Source organism: Geotrypetes seraphini, chromosome 4 (genome assembly GCF_902459505.1).
Source record: "Geotrypetes seraphini chromosome 4, aGeoSer1.1, whole genome shotgun sequence".
NCBI classification, from domain to species: domain Eukaryota; kingdom Metazoa; phylum Chordata; class Amphibia; order Gymnophiona; family Dermophiidae; genus Geotrypetes; species Geotrypetes seraphini.
The window spans coordinates 176,177,321-176,195,927 of record NC_047087.1 but is presented as its reverse complement, the minus strand read 5'-3'; the positions used below and the strand labels follow the sequence as shown (position 1 = coordinate 176,195,927).

General features: G+C 47.5%; 1 protein-coding gene and 1 long non-coding RNA gene across 14 annotated transcripts in view; one reads left to right on the top strand and one right to left on the bottom strand.

The window, feature by feature from the left end:
* The window catches only part of CNOT1 (CCR4-NOT transcription complex subunit 1), a 1,050,915-nt gene extending 1,045,652 nt beyond the window's left edge, over nt 1–5,263 (bottom strand). For 11 of the 13 annotated variants that reach the window (XM_033940586.1, XM_033940591.1, XM_033940590.1 and 8 more), the window contains exon 1: nt 5,108–5,262. The gene's annotated coding sequence lies outside the window, so the exon portion shown is untranslated. Of the gene's footprint in view, nt 1–4,562; nt 4,583–5,107 lie in introns of those variants that run through there. The other 2 variants (XM_033940598.1, XM_033940587.1) reach the window with 2 other exon arrangements.
* Nucleotides 5,264–5,320: 57 nt separating this feature from the next.
* LOC117358839 overlaps nt 5,321–18,607 on the top strand; it is a 37,780-nt gene continuing 24,493 nt past the window's right edge. The window contains exon 1 of the long non-coding RNA XR_004539104.1: nt 5,321–5,753. This is a non-coding gene — a long non-coding RNA (uncharacterized LOC117358839). The remainder of the gene's footprint in view (nt 5,754–18,607) is intronic.

Sequence of the window (18,607 nt, the reverse complement as noted above, 5' to 3'; positions counted from 1 at the left end):
CCAAGACCAGTGTCCTTATTAAGACAAGCCCTACCTGCGTACGTCCCGGTTTAGCAGGAACTTGTCTAACTTTATCTTGAATCCCTGGAGGGTGTTTTCTCCTACAACAGCCTCAGGAAGAGTATTCCAGCTTTCCATCACTCTCTGAGCTCAGCAATGCCCAAATGCAGCTGGTAAGAAAGCCCATTCTCTTCTGTTAGTGTTATGGGTGTGCTTCTGCTTCACACTATTGGGAATTGAGGGCATGCTCTCCATGTGGCATTTAGAGGGGGAACTATCCCCAGTGTAGTAGGACAGCAGGGTGACACCTGGACCAGATAAGTTAAGCTGCAGCATGACCACTCACTAGAGGCAGGGAGGGAGATGTGGGCAGACAGCACTTGAAGGGGTGGTTTATGTGGCGGTTTCTGCAGTTATACTATGCAGAGGGCAGGAAGGCTAAAAAAGTAATGACTAATTGGTCCAAGGGCCTATAAATCAGTGATAAGGCCAGGGGTGGATGGGTGGTAACGAGGGAATTAAAAACACCAAAACTTTCCTCAACTGCTACCGTACCCTAATCTGATCTTATATTATGCTCTGAAATGCTAGAAGTACTAATTTAGCCAAAACACTTAGGGCTCCTTTTACTAAGGTGCGTTAGGGCCTTAATGCGCGGAATAGCGTGTGCTAAATTGCCCCAAGTGCCTGACCTTAACGCCAGAATTGAGCTGACATTCTAGAAGCATACTGTGCGGTTTAGCGCGTGGTAATTCGTGCGTGCGCTAAAACGCTAGCGCACCTTAGTAAAAGGAGCCCTTAATATAAAAACAGGAACAGATTATAAAGGCTACACTACTGCCTAAACTGACTGCTGGAAAAGAAGAGTACTGTACTAATAAAGTAAAAGAGAAAGACAATGAAATAACCTACTGAAACCCACCCGACACCTGTAGCATCTGCCTTTGACTACACCTATAACTATTGCCAAGGACTCATTCTGACTGGAGAGAAAGACAAGCATCCTCGTCTCAGCTAGTCTACCCTTTTCACTTATCTCTTCCCCACCTGCCCTTAGCCAGTCTTCCCCCTCTCATTCTTTGGGGCAAAATTTGTATCATTTTGGTGCCCATCAGAAATTGGTGCACAACATATCCAAAATATGTTTAATTGTGCTACAATAACCATGTTTACATGTAATCTACTTCAACAAGCAAAAGGCAAACAGTTCAACAATTGTACCTCTTCCATGAATCTCCATATACCCCGAGGTCTCTTTCCTTAGACCACAAATATCCCTGATCTATTAAAAAGGTGCCCATACTTCAGGGTCCTTCTCTTGGCTTGTAAACTCCATTAAAAAAAAAACATTTCCAGGTATATATACTATGCATACCTTGTAGTACTACACTGAACACTTACATAATGCTAACAGGTAGATCAGTGTTTCTGCTGAAATCAAAAGTGAGGATGAATGCTAAAGAAAATTATGGGAAGTGGTACAAGATCCTATTGAGGGTGATCAAAGGCTCAGACAAACTATAGGGCACAGGCTGCACTATTAACTTTCCAAAAGGCCTTCCTGCCCTCTGCATAGTATAACTATAGAAACTGCCACATATATCTGCCCACATCTCCCTCCCTGCCTCTAGTGAGTGATCAGGCTGCAGCTTAACTTATCTGGTCCAGGTGTCACCCTGCTGTCCTACTACACTGGGGATAGGTCCCCCTCTAAATGCCGCATGGAGAGCATGCCCTCAATTCCTAATAGTGTGAAGCAGAAGCACACCCATAACACTAACAGAAGATAATGGGCTTTCTTACCAGCTGCATTTGGGCATTGCTGAGCTCAGAAGTGGTGGAAAGCTGAAACACTCTTCCTGAGACTGTTATAGGAGAAAACACCCTCCAGGGATACAAGACAAAGTTACACAAGTTCCTGCTAAACCGGAACGTACGCAGGTAGGGCTAGTCTTAATAAGGACACTGGTCTTTGACCTGGGGGCCGCCATGTGAGCGGACTGCAGGGCACGATGGACCACTTGTCTGACCCAGCAGCGGCAATTCTTATGAGTCATGCAGTGCAGTATAGATAGACTTCATTGTCTCAGTTAAGTTTACTATGACCTTGGGGTAGTGCCAAAGTGCAGTTAAGAAAGCAAATCTTGGCTGTGAAGACATGCAGTGTTGAGGACGCAAAACCTTGGGCTCCAGGGTCTTATATCTAGGCGCAATGGAAACCCAATACCCAGGATTTATCAAGCCATGCTCCACTCATTACTGTTTTTTGTTAGATGGTTAAAAATTCAGGTATTTCCCAATTATGAATATATTGATGCTCACTGCATGACTTAACATTCCTAGCTCTCACCTCCAAGACCCAATCTTTGAACAAGCTCTCTCCAAATAACTAAAAAAAAAAGAGGCGGCATCTTGCTTTCTTTCCATTTAAGCTTAACCATCTTTTTCAAACTAGGAGCACAATTGGTAAGAGTTACAAGAACTTACTATTTATCATATCAGGCACCTTCAGTCTGTTCAGGAAGCATCTAAAAGGCTCTACAAATAAACATTAACACTCACAATAAGGGTAGATAACACTAGGAAAATTGTCACCAGTTATTTTGGTCAATATGCAGCCTGTATATTCAAGTTGCCAGCCATAGTTAGACTGTCAGTATTATTCTTTATCCAAAATCAATGTATCATATGTATGCCTATCTACTCAAGTAACAGAAATAACATCCAACATGATTGTCGCCCCCACCCCCCATTCTTACCATAAAGCTTAATTTAAAAAAAAAAAAGCCGACAACCTTTCAGAGTGACAAGTCAAGACAGTTCTGTGGTCTTGCTGACTTCTACTTAGTCACCCAACACTAAGCTAGTTGATTATCTAAGCACTGTAGCATTAAGCTGGCGAGACCCCAGGCTATCCTTAAATATCAAGAAATACAGCAAGAGACATATTTGCCATTGTATTGGGTGACAGGCTTGAATACAAGAATTCAAGCTTACTTGTATAGGTTGCATATGCATATTACATTTTATGAACTCCAGAAAGCAGCTCTTTAGTAAGATACAAGTACTATAGTGGCTTAATTTCTCAAAATGTTGATCATATTCCATATACCTTGGCTTAAAGAAGAGAGGGGTTCATTACTGCCCTAACCCTCCCATCCTCCTTTCCAAGATTAACTAAGAGGTGACTTGAAAGCCAGAAAGTGTAAGCTAGGAAAAACATTAGAAACAAAAAGTAGCTCAGAAGGATAAGGATAGTAGACCAACAAAAAGTGAATACATGAAGATATTTACAGAAGCGCAGGAAAGTTTTAGACCACAAAAGTCCATAGCATTCTAAAGTATAAACTGGATGGATGCAACATCTGAAAATGTTTTTAAGTCCAATTACAGTAACCATTTTTGTCTAACCAAAAACACCTTGACAGATGGATGACCGACAGAGGTGCTAGGAAGAAAGAAGGCTTCCACAGGGAGGGGAACCACCACAATTTTAAGAATAATTTGGATTTAGGTTAGGGCAAAAAGAGTATTGCAAGTTCCTAAAGAAGTTGAAACTGGGCCCATCAGCAAAGTGGTCAAGTGAGCATTACAGATGTCAGATAGTAATAAAGAGCAAAATGAAATGCAAGGTAGAGGTGAAAAATTTATTTTTCCTATTTATGTAGTCTGTTAACAGAAACTTGAAGTACTGTACTTAAAACAGAAGATTGTTGAGACTTCCTTCCTAAAAGGAAACATTTGTGCAAGCATTCACTAGCTAGCCATCCATTGTTATAGCTTTATCATCCTGTAGTGAAGTCAAACACTCTTCCATCTCCCCCCTATTATTTCATGAACCAAAACGTAGTTAAATAGCAAAAAAAAAAAAAGACTTCAATTATGTGTGAAGATTCTGCATACCCAGGGCAGAACAACCCCTGCAACACATTTGACATACTTCTCTGCTTAATTATATCAGGTGAGGTTTAAGACTACTTTTAAGCCCAAATCATTTCTTCCCCATTTTCTTCAGAGAAGACAACACCAGCCCTCTTCAGCTGCAGATCTTGGCTATTACTCACCAATCTCCAAACCTCAATAAACTCTACGGCACCCTTACCCAGCAAGCAGTTCTCTCCTCGGCCTCTTAAGACACTAAGGCTTGCCCAGCTACTCACTATTTCTTAGTTTCGTGTTCAGAGATTTTGTTTTCGGGATTGAAAAGGAAGATCAGACATACAGGGAGAGCAGCAGGACAAAAAATAGAGAAACAGGCGAGCCCTCTAAGATAAGGTAGCACCATTATATGTGCCACCTCATGTCTTATACACGCGCTCTGATAGAGTTGAAGTCAGACATATTAGACAGTTGCCCAATAAGTTTTAAGGCCTTGGGTATGTACTTAACTTATTGAACGTCTATAAAAGTACATAAGGCACTGTTTCCTAGGAAAGTACCTTTCGGAGTGTACGTCCAAACAGGCAAGATGCTTACTACTAGAAATTATTTGCGTGAATTTCCTCAAGTGGAGCGCTGGCAGAGGATACACACACAAGGTCTTAAATAGTAGTAGTACACACCAGTGTGAAGAGCTGCATCCAGGCAAGGCCTGAAATCTCTCAGCACCGATGACAAAGCTGAAGTCACCAGGCCATAATGGATAAAAACTCTTACAAGAAACAACCATACCACCTCACTCCCAACACAGAAGGATCCTCCACTACGCACTCTAACGCATTACCATGTGCCCCGGATGCAAAGAAGAGGAAACGCAGCGGTAACTCAATAGGTAGGCCAGGAAAGGAGGACAAGAAGCTCCTCCCAACTCACCTCCTCAGCTACTGCTTGCCCCGGACAGAAAAAGATTCACATTTTTTTAAATCAACTTTCTTTGAGGAAAAGGCATAAACTCTTTGAGTAAGAAGAAGTAATCTAAACACCATGTGGGCTAATAACACGCTAGATAATTAAGCCTGTCTCTTTAACGGAAATCAGTCAAAAAACTATCAATACTACAAATAGCACTTATCCGCAAAAAGAAGCAAGCTAGCCTGAGCACTCTACAGGCCCAGCCCCACTACATACTTCAGACCCTTCCCATGCCATCAACCAGCCCAAGTCCCACCTCGTACGCTCCGTCACGGCGGGCTCTGCTAATCTCGTACACGTTCTTCACTTCCCGTTCTTGTCGTGGGCAGTCTATTCCATTCTTGTTTCAGTTTAGCTGCCTGTTTCTCCACAAAATGGCGCCAGAGGTCACGCGCTCACGTCGCGGCCTTTCCCCTCCCCGCTCCTATTTCACCTGCGGCCTTGCTCCTCCCCCCTAGCCCCGACCCGAGCCGAGCGCGCAACCTCCGGACGAGCTGAGCGCGAGGAGAGTCTGCTCAGTAACAGTAAGGGAACAGAAGCCGAGCCCAATGAACCACGAGTGAGGAAGGGGTGGAGTCAGTCAAACGTTGTAGCCTAGTTCAGTTGACTCTATTCAAAGTGAGTCTGGGCTTATTTCTGGAAAAACAGCACGACAGTAAATGGTTCGTTTTCCGGTGAAAGCATAAACCTAGTAAATTATAGGCTTTCAGGAAAGTCCTCGCTCCTCGTTCATCACCTCTTCTCTGTGTATTTCGCGGCTGTTAAGAGAAAGGTGAAGGCGAAAGCAAGGTATTTCTCCCGGATCGCGAGATAAATGGTACAGCCTAGCCGACGTTTACATAGGATAAAGCGGGTCGCTGGAAATTAAGCTGGCGACGGTTTAGCTGTTCCGGTGGATTGCGGTAAGTATCTATGATAATAGAGGGGTACGTGTGAGGGCTCCATTAAAGTGTATATTTCTAAATTAGGAGTTATCAACCCAGGCCTCAAGATATGCCTATACTACCATAGTCTGTTTTTCAGGGTATCCAATCTATCTAATGTATACTTATTGTGGAGGTGAAAATAAAGCAGTATAGGCTCTTTTGCCTGGGTGGTTAATATCTTAAAAGATACTGCCCCAGGCCAGTGTTTGTTTCTTAGGCTGGGCCAGTCTAATTTGAAGATAACGGAATAAGCACAAGATAGGTTTCCTGCATTGGAAGCAATTCATGCAAATCTCATTCAAATTACTTCTATTATGGTACTATTTCTGTAGTGCTACTAGACATATGTAGCACTGTACACATTCCTCTGTCCCTGGTGGGCTCACAATCTAGGTTTTGTACCCTGGGCTGTGGAGGGTAAGTGATTTGCCCAAGGTCACAAGGTGCTGTGGTGGGAACTGAACTCAATTCACCATGACCACTGCATTGTTATTACTACTATTGATTATCTCCAGAGTGCTACCAGACATATGTAGCACTGTACAGAGTTGTGAAGGAGAGTCCCTACTTGAATGAGCTCACAATCAAGACAGAAAAAAACAGGATGGGGATAGTATTCAAATATGCTGTTTCAAAAATACATCAACTATTAGTAAATTTTATGCTCAGAGTCATGGAGGCAATAACAGGAGAGAACCCCAACACTACTGCCTCACCAACAAATCATCGCATATTTAAGAAACTTTTGTAAAAAGTACGGTTGTATGAATTTTTAACATCATATGCCACTCGGGCTAAACTGTTTGCTTTATGCGTTTATGATTTAAATCTGAACAGCAAACTTATCTTATAGCTTGCCACGTTTCGTTCCTGCTTCAGGGAACCAACGATGTTTTGCAAGAGTTTTCTAATTATGGGCGTTATAGACTTTGAAAAATAGAATCTAATATAATAAAGCCCTAAGCGCACATGCGCACTCCCACCTGCGTGCTCCTGTTTTCCATGCGGCTATAGGGCATCGCAGGTAGGAATGCTCATGCGCGAGAATCCCCCAAGGCGAAGGTTGGCCGCTGTGGCTGTTGGCGGCCACAGGCCGCCGCCTCAGCTGTCGGCGGCCTGTGGCTGTCGGCGGCTGAAGGCTGCTGCGGCTGTCGGCGGCTGAAGGCCACGGCAGAAGATGGCTGAAGCCTGGCTGTAGGAGGAGGATGCTCCATGGTTTATGGCCCCACGGAGAAATATGTCAAACAGACTTTGGCCGATAGCAACTGGAAAGTTAGTCTATTAAAAGTGAATTAGCCATTGAACAGTTCTTCAGTTGAAAGACTTAATTAATGGCTTGAGCAAGCAGATAGAGAAATATTTGCTGTGAAACTTATGAAGGAATCAGAGCCAGAAAGTACTCAATATACTTCATATACATCGCCATCTCATAAAAGTGCAATATTTTCAAAGGAGAGGTTGGGTTTATTATTAATATCTGTTTGTTGACATTGTAGGCCAGGGAGGAGCTGCCAGAGCTCCGCAGAGGCAAGAGGTGAGGAGAGAGAGAGACAGAGACAGATGGATGAGAAGGACAGAGGGGAGGGGCACCAGGAGAGATGGTAGGGGATAGGGAGAGATAGACTTCAGGGAGTATGGAGGGGGCAGGAGAGAGAGATGGTCTTGGGGAAGGACAGAGGGAGACAGGAAAGAAGTGAAACAGGGTCAGAGAGAGATGGTAGAGGGTGTGAAAGGGGAAAAGGGAGAGATAGAAATGGTAGGACCACTGCTGCTTTGGGCACTGAGGGAGGAAAGGTTGGTACGTCAGGACTGCTGCTCAAGTTTCAAGTTTATTAAATTTTACTATACCGACTATCAACAAGTATCTAGCCGGTTTACAAGTTAAAATAAGATAAAAAATAAAGTTAATACAATATATAAAATAATTAAGAAGAAAAAAAAAAAGAAAGGGGATTGTGAACATTTAGACTTTAACTGGACATACAGGAAAGTGATGGTAGGGAAAAGAAATGGAAGGGAAAAAATACATAGTTCGGCTAAAAAAAAAAAAAAATTGTATTGGGGAGGATGAAACATAAGGAATGGGATCGCTTCCTGAAAGCGGTTGAGGTATTGAAGAATAAATTATATTAGGGAGCAGGAAAACGCGTCTTGGAATAAGAAAGTTTTTAATTTAGCCTTAAATTTGTCAATTGATGTCTCATGACGAATGTGGGATGGCAATGAGTTCCATAGGGTAGGAGCGACTACGGAAAAGTTACTCTTTCTCGTATAGTAGAAATCTTTGATTGTGGGGACAGATAGCAGGTTTGGATCAGCTGATCTAAGGGTCCGTGATGAGCAGTAGGGGATTAGAAGTTTATCTAGAAAAGAAGGTTGGCGGGAGAATCTGATTTTGAAGACTTGCATAATTGTTTTATATGTGATACGATGGGTTATAGGTAGCCAATGAGCTTCTTTTAGGAGAGGTGTAACATGGTCATATTTTCCTGATTTGTAAATAAGTTTTATGGCTGTATTTTGTATGAGTTGAAGTCGTCGTAGTTCTTTTTGAGGGAGTCCATTGTAAAGAGAGTTACCTTTACTGCTGCTGCCTCGGGTAAATAAAGACCCTGACAGGAGGGCCAAAAGGGTACAAAGGAAATGGTGAAAGGTGAGGTGGTGTGACTGTGATCAGTGGGAGGCAGGGTCCGAGCATGATAGAGGCGGGGCATGGGTGGGGTCAGAGGCAGGGTCAGGGTATAGGTGGGGCTATTCTAGCACCCATTACTGTAACAAATGTAACGGGCTAAAACACTAGTTAAATGAATATTTTATTTATAAAAAGATTTAAAACCATCTTATTACTACTCTAAACTCATCATAGTACTATGATGAACTTAGAGTAGTAATAAGATGGTTTTAAATCTTTTTATAAATAAAGTTGATGTATTTTTGAAACGGCATATTTTGAATACTGTACTATTAAGAGTGATTATCCTTTTAGATTCAGGATACTTTTTCTAATCATTCAACTCTTGGAAGTTTCAAGTTTATTGCCCCCATTTGTGTTCATTTGACAGGGTAGGGGATGGAGCATGACATGGGGACAGAATTTGTCCCTGTCCTTGTGGTTAACCTTGGGAAATAATCCCCATGTCATTTTTTAAGGATAGAGAGAAGAATTGGAGTATGAATAGACACAGCCACTGACCATCAAGCCTTGCATAGAAGAATGCTAGTGTAGAAGGACTGAGGTTGAGATAGACACTAAAGGATGACACAGGATGGTTTCCCGCAGTTGGGGACGGGGAAAAATTCTGTCCCTTTGTCATTCTCTAGGATAAAGGTAGTAAGGATGGTAAACTACTGGTTAGGGTTTTCATAGAAACATGATGGCAGATAAAAGCCAAATGGCCCATCTAGTCTGCCCATCCGCAGTAACCATTATCTCTTTCTCCAAGAGATGCCACATGCCTATCCCAGGCCCTTTTGAATTCAGACACAGTCTCTGTCTCCACCACCTCTTCTGGGAAACTGTTCCATGCATCTACTACCCTTTCTGTAAAAAAGTATTTCCTTAGATTACTCTGGAGCCTATCACCTCATAACTTCATCCTGTGCCCTCTCATTGCAGAATTTCCTCTCAAATGAAAGACTCGACTCATGCACATTTATTTTACATAGGTATTTAAACATCTCTTATCAAATCTCCCGCCTTTCCTCCAAAGTATACAGATTGAGATCTTTAAGTCTATCCCCATATGCCGTATGATGAAAACCATATACCATTTTAGTAGCCTTTCATCTTTTTGAAGATGCGGCCTCCAGAATTGTACACAATATTCTAAATGAGGTCTCGCCAAAGTCTTATACAGGGGCATCAATACCTCCTTTTTCCTGCTGGCCTTATCTTTCCTTATGCAACCTAGCATCCTTCTAGGAAAGGGCATGGCACACGAGACTCAGGTGGTTTGTTCAAGCGAAATGGAACAGCAAGATGAAAGAAACAAAGTCTGGAATTGGCAGTGGAGGAGGAGGGTACAGATAAAAGCATCTTATCTGAGGCATGGAGTTTTCATTGAGGCATGCAAGGAGAGACAAAGGAAGAGAGGTACTGAGGAGCTGCAGAATGAACACATTAGTAGGTTAGTAATAGGAGCTTGGACTGTATGTGAAGGTGGATAGAGAACCAGTGAAGTGATTTCAAGAGAGTGTTAGCAAGGTTGGCAGTAGATAAGTTGTGCAGCAGAGTTTTGCACATATTGCAGGGAGGAGAAGTGGTTCAGCGGGAGACTCATTAGAAATAAATTGCAGTAGTCTAATTGTGAGTTGACAAGGGTCTGGGTAGTGTGCTTCAAGAGGAAGGGGTGAATGTTGGAGATGTTGTAGGGTAGAAGCGACAGGCTTTTGCAGTTTGTTGGATGTGCATTGAAAATGAGAAGTCAGAGTTGAAAATAACTCCAAGGTTACAAGCCAACACTATTATTGACAGAAACAGAGAATAGAGGGAGTGAGGAGAGGGGTTCAGGAGGAAAGAGGAGTAGCTCAGACATTTTTAGTTTCAGGTGGCGGCAGAACATCTAGGCAGCAATGTCATATAAACAGGAGGAGACATTTTCTTGAATTTTCAGTGTAGAAATTTCACCAAAAAACTTAAAACCAGACTGGCTTAATAACAGAGCTTACCCAGTTATTAGGGAAAACTTGGCAGTGGCTTAAGGCAGCATCTTCTGGGGGCAACATAGAGCAGCTGCTGTCAAAGGAAAATAGGTTCCGATAGCCATAAGCATTTTGTAGGGGTTTTTGTGTGATGATCATGATTGTTCAGCTTAATTATTTAAAACTTAGGGGCTGCAGGCTAGGGTTATGAATTTTAAATGATGAGGGGGGAGAGTATAAGGCTGAAGGTTTGCTTAGGGCACCCACTATCCTTGCATGAGAAACACTACCCTAGGCCTGTAAACTGTAAAGGAAGGCTCTATACTTTAGCTACAGTGTTCATAGTGTGAGGTTGGGGGATGAGATGGGAGATGTTTTGTTGGTAGATGACTGCCTTTCAGGATTCAAAGCACTGAATAAGTACTTTATGTATTACCACAGTAAAAATTAAATCTTGACATTTTAATAACATTTAAATCTACATAGTTGGATGAGTTATTGTGGAACATCATTTTGTCTTCCTACATTCTATTTTGGAGACAGTCTCAAGGCTGTTATTGATCTCTTTTAAGTGCTTAAGGTGATGTAATGGAGAATGGGCCTAGATATTCCCATCTTGTGGTTTTGGAGGTACTCCTGTGGTAACCATGTACAAAACATTATTTACCTTGACTTCCAGAAAGCCTTCGACAAGGTACTACACGAACGGCTGCTTAAGAAGCTGTGGAACCACGGGGTGCAAGGGGATGTCCACCGATGGATCAAAAACTGGCTGGCAGGCAGGAAACAGAGGGTTGGAGTAAAGGGTCATTACTCAGACTGGCTAGGGGTCACGAGCAGAGTTCCACAGGGGTCGGTGCTGGGACCGCTCCTGTTCAATATATTTATTAACGACCTGGAGGCAGGAACAAAATGTGAGGTTATAAAATTTGCGAATGACACCAAACTCTGCAGCAGCGTTGGAACCGCGGATGACTGCAAAGACCTGCAAAGGGACCTAACGATACTGGAGGAGTGGGCAAAAAAGTGGCAAATGAGCTTTAACATAGACAAATGCAAGGTCATGCATGCAGGGAAAAAGAACCCGATGTTCAGCTACAAAATGGGGGGATCACTGCTAGGGGTAAGTAACCTTGAAAGAGACCTGGGGGTGATGGTAGACACAACATTGAAAGCGTCGGCACAGTGCGCGACGGCCACAAGGAAAGCAAACAAAATGTTGGGTATCATTAAGAAGGGTATCTCGGCCAGGACGAAGGAAGTCATCATGCCACTGTATCGTGCAATGGTGCGCCCGCATCTGGAGTACTGTGTCCAGTACTGGTCGCCGCACCTCAAGAAGGACATGGCAGTACTTGAGGGAGTCCAGAGAAGAGCGACTAAACTGATAAAGGGTATGAAAAACTTCTCTTATGCTGACAGGTTTTCTCCCTGGAAAAGCGGAGACTTAGAGGAGACATGATAGAAATCTTCAAAATCCTGAAGGGCATAGAAAAGGTAGACAGGGACAGATTCTTCACACTGTGGGGAACCATGAGTACAAGGGGGCACTCGGAGAAATTAAAAGGGGGCAGGTTTAGAACAAACGCTAGGAAGTTCTTTTTTACCCAGAGGGTGGTGGACACATGGAACGCGCTTCCGGAGGCTGTGATAGGCCAGAGCACGTTACAGGGCTTCAAAGAAGGTTTGGATAGGTTCCTAGAAGATAAGGGAATTGAGGGGTACAGATAGGAGTAGAGATAGGTTATAGATATAAAAATAGTCAGGGACCACTGCAACAGGTAAAAGGCCTGATGGGCCGCCACGGGAGCGGACCGCTGGGCGGGATGGACTTCTGGTCTGACCCAACGGAAGCAACTTCTTATGTTCTTATGTAAACATTTGAAAATTCCGCATGCAGATTCTATGTAGAGGAATTCCCGATGCAGTGAGACTAAGAATCATCCCAAGGGAAAGCCCACAATTAATTTCTAAATCTTTGTGGCTAAAATATGCAAACACACTTGCTGGGCCCAACCTAACAATTTCCAGTGCCAGCAGAGACAGTGAGACTCAATAACCCCAACAAAACACCTTCCTAATCTTTCCCCTATAAACTATATCTAAGTTTATCCCAGGACAAGCAGGCATAATATTCTCACACATGGGTGACGTCATCTACGGAGCCCCGGCGCAGACAGCTTTTCAAGCAAACTTGATAGAAGTTTCAAGTTTGCACACTGCACCACGCATGTGCTAGCCTTCTTGCCCACTAGAGGGCGCATCTCCACCTCGTGGTCCTCAGTTCAATTTCATCCGCGGAGCCAGAAGCCCTGTGGATAATTGTGCTCGTATTTTGCCTTCTGTCGCCGCGGCTGTGTACGGAATTTCGACGCGGTCGCTGCGTTTTCTGTGTTTTCTTTCTTTGTTTTCTTCTTTTCTCAAAAAAAAAAAAAAATTATTTTCCTCCGTTCGCTCCGGGGGCTCCCGGTAGCCGTGGCCGAGGAACCTCGGTTGTTCCCGGCCTTGTTTTGGGCCCATGTCCCGGCCCGTAACGGGATTTAAAAAGTGTGGTAGGTGTGACCGGCTTTTGTCGATCACTGACCCTCACAGGTGCTGCCTTAGGTGCTTGGGGCCCCAACACCCGACAGCATCATGCCCTAAGTGTGCCACCTTCCAGAAACGGGCCCTTACACGTCGCAAGGCCCGTATGGCGGATCTGTTTGCCGTCGAGACCCCGACGGGGAAGGCCTCGAGCTCGGCTCCGGCCCCGACCTCGGCCTCGACCCCGGCATCGGGTCCCTCGGCTACCTCGAAGCCGGTTACCTCGCAGAAACAAGCCTCGGGTAAGTCTCCGCTTCCTTCCTCAGTTTCAGGATCGATCAGGAAGCCATCCTCGGGCTCTTCGTCGGCGGGACCGCCGACCTCTGCCCAACCCAAGGTGTCTAAGGGGATAGCCCCGAGGGAATACTCGAGACCGAGGTCGCCCTCTGAGGAGCATCCCCAGGTGTTGCCGCCGGGTCTGACGATCCCGGCATTCCAGGACTTGCTCCGAGCGTTAATTTCCTCGGAGCTGTCCGGGGCCATTGAGACTCTGCAGCAGGCTTCGGCCTCGACGCCCTCGGTCTCCGCGGCCCCGCAGGTGGCGACCTCGGCCTCGGGCACCGGCCTTTCAGCGGCCGAAGCTCCCTCGGCCTCGACCTCGACGCTCCCCTCGGACCCGACCTCGATGAGACAGCCTGAGGTTAGTGTGCGGCCCCGAGACAAGCAGCGCCGGGTACGCCGGATTTCCTCGTCCTCGTCCGCGAGGTCTTCCCGGGGTTCCTCGCCCTCGAGCAAGCCTCGGGCGAAGCACCGCCTGAAGAAGGCCAAACGGTCTCGGGCCTCGCCTCGACGCCCGAGGGCGGGGCTTTGCGGGTCGAGGAACTCCGCCTCGACAACCCCGATCTCTTGCGGTCCCCGTTCCGGGAGACTTCCCGTGCCTCCTCGCCGGGGCCGAAGGGACGGGCCTCCATACCCCGTACCCCGGGGGGTTCCCCCAAGGGGTCTTTCAGGCGGGATGTGTCCCCAACCCCTTCGAGGTCACGGGACCGTGCCTCGTGGGGATCGGGATCCGGTGTGGAGATGAGGTATTCTCGCCAAGCCTCTCCTTTCGGCTCCGTTGGGAAGTCTCGGACACCCTCTCCGCCCGCACGGACATCTTCTTTTTCAAAATTTGTCCATGACATGGCGAAGGCTCTGGGGGTGGACCTGTTAGCGGGGTCACACTATACAAAAGAATTTTTGGAGGAGCAGGATCTTCCTGCCCCTCCGCGGGAGTCCCCCCGCTTGCCGCTGAACAAGGTCCTCCTTCAGATCTTGCTGCGGAACCTTGAGACCCCTCTTACAGTTGCGGTTGTGCCCACCAAGATGGAATCAAAATACCGGACACTTCCCCCTAAAGGTTTTGACAAGGGGCAGCTCTCCCATCAGTCGCTCCTGGTGGAGTCGGCTCTCAAGCGTTCGCAGCCTTCTAGGGTCTCTGCTGCGGTCCCCCCTGGGAGAGAGGGTCGGACCCTCGATAAATTCAGCCGTCGTCTATATGCTAATTCCCAGATGGCCACGAGGGTCCTCAACTATGCTTTCGCCTATTCTTCTTACCTCAGATCAATGGTGAAGGATCTGCCAGACTTTCAGGGGGTGATCCCGGATTCGCACAGGGATAGGTTTGCCACTTTTGTGTCAAACCTGTCCCAACTGCGTCTCTATCTGTTTCATGCGGTATATGACGCATTTGAGCTTGCCTCGAGGGTATCGGCATGTGCGGTAGCCATGCGCCGGTTGGCGTGGCTGCGTACCCTCGAGATGGACCCCAACCTGCAGGAGCGATTGGCCAATCTTCCCTGCGTCGGGTCGGAGTTATTAGACGACTCCTTGGAGGCGGCTACCAACGGCTTTCTGACCAAGAGCGTTCTCTAGCGTCTCTGGTGCGCCCGAAGCCTAAGCCGTCGCCTCAGAGACCATTTAGACAACCACCTAGGCGGTATCCTCAAAAATCGACACCGGCCTTTTCGAGACCTCCACCCCGACGTCCACCCCAACAGGGTAGGGGGGGTCCCTCCAAGCCCGCTGCGCAGGGGGCATCCAAGCCAGCGCCGTCCTTTTGACGGGATGGGCGGCTGGGGGCTGGCCCCCGCCGCGATGTCGTCCAACCCCCTCCCCATCGGGGGTCGGCTCACGGCTTTTGCCAGGGCTTGGTCAGGGATTACGTCAGACGCATGGGTGCTCCGGACCGTCTCAGAGGGCTATTCACTCAACTTCTCCAGGCAGCCTCCAGACATGCCTCCCGGGGCGTGCCCGCCCAATCGGAGCCAGCTGGCCCTTCTCCGAGACGAAGCCAGGGCCTTGTTGAGCCTCCGGGCAGTCTAATTGGTTCCCCGCGATCAGAAGGGCAGGGGGTTTTACTCCCGTTACTTTTTGGTCCCAAAGAAGACCGGGGACTTGCGCCCCATTTTGGACCTCCGGAAGCTCAACAAGTTCCTGGTCAGGGAGAAGTTCCGTATGTTATCGCTTCCGATCCTGTATCCCCTATTGGACGAGGGGGACTGGATGTGCTCCCTAGATTTAAAGGAAGCGTACACCCATGTTCCGGTACATCCCGACTTTCGGAAGTTTTTAAGATTTCAAGTCGGGGAGTTGCACCTGCAGTACCGAGTACTACCCTTCGGTCTGGCTTCGTCCCCTCGGGTGTTCACGAAGTGTATGGTGGTGGTCGCGGCTGCTCTACGCTCCCGGGGGTTACAGGTCTTTCCCTATCTGGACGATTGGCTGATCAAGGCCCCGACCAGGGAAGGAGTTATTTCAGCGACCCAACAGACTATCACGCTTCTTCAGGGTCTAGGGTTCGAGGTGAACTTTCCCAAGTCTCACTTGCGCCCGACTCAGTCCCTCCAGTTTATAGGAGCCGTGCTGGACACTCCTCCGTGCCTTCCTTCCTTCTCCACGGCTGGAGGCACTGCTTCACTTGGGCCGGCAGGTTTCGCAACTGCAGGTAGTGTCGGCTCAACGCATGATGGTGCTTTTGGGGCACATGGCATCTACGGTCCAAGTGACCCCATTTGCCTGGTTGCATCTGAGGATACCTCAGTGGACTTTGGCCTCGCAATGGCGTCAGGACCGCGACCCAGTATCTCGACGCTTGACTGTGACTCCGTCTTTCAGACGCTCGCTCCGTTGGTGGACCAACTCTACCAATCTGCCCGGGGGCTTGCTCTTTCGCGTTCCTCCGCATCGCAAGGTCCTGACGACGGACTCTTCGGAGTATGCGTGGGGGGCTCATCTCGACGGTCTTCGAACGCAGGGCCTATGGTCGGCTGCGGATCGACGATGTCACATCAACGTGCTGGAGCTTCGTGCCATTTTTCTGGCTGCTCGGGCCTTCTGTCATCTCCTGCGAGATCAAGTGGTGCTCGTCCGGACAGACAACCAAGTGGCCATGTATTACGTCAACAAGCAGGGGGGGACGGGCTCGTGGCCTCTGTGCCAGGAAGCCCTGCGCCTTTGGAAATGGGCTGTCTCTCAGAACATATTCTTCCGTGCGGTTTACATTCAAGGAGAGATGAATTGTCTGGCAGACAAACTCAGTCGTCTGCTGCAACCGCACGAGTGGTCACTGAATTCCCGGGTGTTGCGCGAGGTCTTCGACCGTTGGGGCCTGCCTCAGGTGGATCTGTTTGCCTCGCCCGAGACTCACAAACTGCCCCTTTACTGCTCTCGGATGTACTCCCGGGATCGTCTCGAGGCCGATGCCTTTCTTCTCGACTGGGAAGGGAGATTCCTTTATGCGTTCCCTCCTTTTCCTCTGATCTTGAGAACGTTGGTGCATCTCAAATCGACGGGAGCCACTATGATTCTCATTGCTCCTCGGTGGCCCAGGCAACATTGGTTTTCCCTGCTGCTTCAACTCAGCACCAGGGAACCTCTGCTTCTGCCGGTCTTTCCCTCTCTGCTTTCTCAGAGTCGGGGTTCGCTGTTACATCCCAATCTTCAGTCCTTACATCTGACGGCTTGGTTCCTTTCTCCCTGACTTCGGTCCCGGTCTCTCAGCCAGTGCGGGAGATTTTGGAGGCCTCGCGGAAGGTCTTGACTAGGCTGTGTTATTCCCAGAAGTGGACCAGATTTTCATCCTGGTGCTTCTCGAATCATCTGGACCCGATTTCGGTCCCCGTGTCTTCGGTGCTGGACTATCTGTTGCATCTGTCGAATTCTGGTCTGAAGACGACTTCCGTTAGAGTGCATCTCAGTGCCATTGCAGCGTTTCATAGGCATCTCGAGGGGCGTTCCCTCTCTTTGCATCCTCTGGTATCTCGTTTCATGAGGGGCCTTGTGAACGTTCATCCTCCTCTGAAACCTCCTCCTGTGGTGTGGGATCTTAATGTGGTCTTGGCTCACCTGATGAAACCCCCTTTTGAGCCGATCGACAAATCTTCTCTTAAGTTTCTCACTTGGAAAGTGGTCTTCTTGATTGCACTCACGTCCACCCGTAGGATTAGTGAGTTGCAAGCTTTGGTTGCGGACCCTCCTTTCACGGTGTTTCATCATGACAAGGTGGTTCTTCGCACCCATCCCAAATTTCTACCTAAGGTTGTCTCTGATTTCCACCTCAATCAGTCTATTGTTCTTCCGGTGTTTTTCCCGAAGCCCCACTCTCATCCTGGTGAGGCGGCGCTTCACTCGCTTGACTGTAAGAGGGCGTTGGCTTTTTATCTCCAACGTACTAAGTCTCATCGGAAGGTTCCTCAATTGTTTTTGTCCTTTGATCCTAATCGGGTAGGACATCCGGTTTCCAAGCGTACCTTGTCCAACTGGTTAGCTGCTTGTATCTCTTTTTGCTACGCTCAGGCTGGTCTCCTGCTCTCGGGTCGAGTCACGGGGCATAAGGTCCGAGCGATGGCAGCTTCGGTTGCTTTCCTCCGATCCACTCCTATGGAGGACATATGTAAAGCTGCCACCTGGTCTTCGGTTCATACGTTCACCTCCCACTACTGCCTGGACACCTTGTCCAGAAGCGACGGCCGGTTTGGCCAGTCGGTGTTACGTAACCTATTTTCCTAAATTGCCATCCTCCCACCTGCCCTTTTTTCTGGTTGGCTTGGAGGTCACCCATGTGTGAGAATATCATGCCTGCTTGTCCTGGGATAAAGCACAGTTACTTACCGTAACAGGTGTTATCCAGGGACAGCAGGCATATATTCTCACAACCCGCCCACCTCCCCGGGGATGGCTTTCTTTGCTTGATATGGAACTGAGGACCACGAGGTGGAGATGCGCCCTCTAGTGGGCAAGAAGGCTAGCACATGCGTGGTGCAGTGTGCAAACTTGAAACTTCTATCAAGTTTGCTTGAAAAGCTGTCCGCGCCGGGGCTCCGTAGATGACGTCACCCATGTGTGAGAATATATGCCTGCTGTCCCTGGATAACACCTGTTACGGTAAGTAACTGTGCTTTCTTCCTCTCCTTGTCTAATCCATTGGACTTCCCCTTACTCTTGTCTCCCAACTGTCCACTTACTTCCTCTCATCGTACTACTTCTATTGCTAGTGGCATACAAAGAAGGGTGCGATCCACCCCAGGTGCACACTCTAAGGGAGTCCACAGCTGGCATACCAGGTCCGGGACTGCCTGTCCTACTCTGCTGCTGCTTCTTTCCCGAATCAGCAGCAGTGGCAATAA